Genomic DNA, 1298 nt, shown 5'->3' with positions numbered 1-1298 from the left:
TTGCACCTTGGATGGCAACTCAGCCATAGCAGGATAGGGTATTGGTCAGAGTTGTGAGGCCCCCTTTCTAGACTCTAGCTCATGGACATTTATAGATATATCTTGGGCTAGAAAACAATCTACTCCACAGAGGAAGGGCTCATTCCTGGTAGGGTTCAACACCTGCTAACTGAAGAGCAAGCCTTTGGGTCCTGAATAGCCAGCAGTGATACACATGTACTACATCAATGGCCTTGGATGAGACTCTGAGACTTGCAGGATTCAGGTGAGACTCAACACACACCCAGCCGTGGTGGGTATGGGGCAAGACTACTTCTGCCTGAGAAAAGTGGAGGGGAAAGTACTTAGGCACCAGTTTGGCCACAAGGGCTAGAGCACTAAGTGGGATCTTGGGGTCACCAGTTCCAGGACTTGACTCTTAGCTGACATTTCTGGACCTGCTCTGGGCCAAAAGGGAGTCCACTTCCCTGAAGAGGGAGTCCCAGGCCAGGCAGCATTCACGACAAGCCGACTATAGAGCCCTTGGACCTTAAGGTAATGTTAGTAGCAGTTTGGCAGTACTCCCAGTGGGCCTGAGGTGTTGATGGCCACAGAATGAGGCTCCTCTGCTTTTGGAAAGGGGAGGGAAATGTGGCAAGGACTACATCTTGTGGTTCGAGTGTCAGTTCAACCACAGTGCAATAGCAAACCAGGCAGACTTCTAAGGTATTTGACTCTAGCCCTGGCTCCAGGCTGGTAACTTTGGACACCCTCCCCTGCTATGGGAAATCACCTCCCTGAAGGGAAGGACACAGGTCTAGCTGGCTTTGACACCTGCCAATTATAGAGCTCCAGGACTTTGAGTTGACGTAGGCAGTACCCAAGCAGTGGTTAAAGCAGGCTTTGGCAAAACCTAGTACTATGTTGTCTTCAGGTCTGACCTAATGCAGTCTTAGGGGTGGTGGCCACAGGAATGCTTATGTAATGCCACCCCCAACTCCAGTGGCTCAAAACAAAGAGACTCCATTTGTTTGAGAGAATGTAAAGGAAGAGAACAAGCGCTCTGCCTGGTAACCCAGTGAATTTTTCCTAATCTTGTCCAAGATGATCAAGGTGGTACCTCTACAAAAATCAAAGCATTACTGAACTTGGGGGTTCTCCTAAAGTAGATACAGCTTAGATCACAGCACGCAAGTCATTTTGAGCATCTAGAAATCCTTCCCAAGAAGGATGGTTATAAACAAGCACAGACCGGAAAGATACCACAAAATATCTAACTTTTCAATGCTCAGAGATGAATATCTACGAGTATTGACACC

The sequence above is a fragment of the Mandrillus leucophaeus genome, unplaced genomic scaffold (assembly GCF_000951045.1).
Source record: "Mandrillus leucophaeus isolate KB7577 unplaced genomic scaffold, Mleu.le_1.0 Scaffold904, whole genome shotgun sequence".
Classification (NCBI taxonomy): Eukaryota; Metazoa; Chordata; class Mammalia; order Primates; family Cercopithecidae; genus Mandrillus; species Mandrillus leucophaeus.
Note: the sequence above shows the minus strand (reverse complement) of the source record.